This window comes from Asparagus officinalis, chromosome 10, assembly GCF_001876935.1.
Source record: "Asparagus officinalis chromosome 10, Aspof.V1, whole genome shotgun sequence".
In the NCBI taxonomy this organism is placed as follows: Eukaryota; Viridiplantae; Streptophyta; class Magnoliopsida; order Asparagales; family Asparagaceae; genus Asparagus; species Asparagus officinalis.
Window position 1 is genome coordinate 51,680,589 of NC_033803.1, and position 302 is coordinate 51,680,890.

Here is a 302-nt window from a genome sequence, read left to right on the forward strand (position 1 = left end):
ATACTATATATTCGTTATATTTTACCAATTCTGTGTTATTGATTACATTTTTAACACCTTGATGTGTTATCTTATGATGGTATATCAATAATATCGTGTTGATGTATGTTCCGTATTTTTTGAATGATTCTGTATTACGCATATGTATTCATGTTATTATGATACATATATTTATATTTTCTGTATAGGGGTTTAAAGCTCGGGTGTTTGTGTGTGAGTTTGGAGAATTTTTGGGCTTCTATGTGTGTAATGAAGCCTTAAAAGCGGTATCATACAGAACTGGCACAAGAAATTAACCCGTC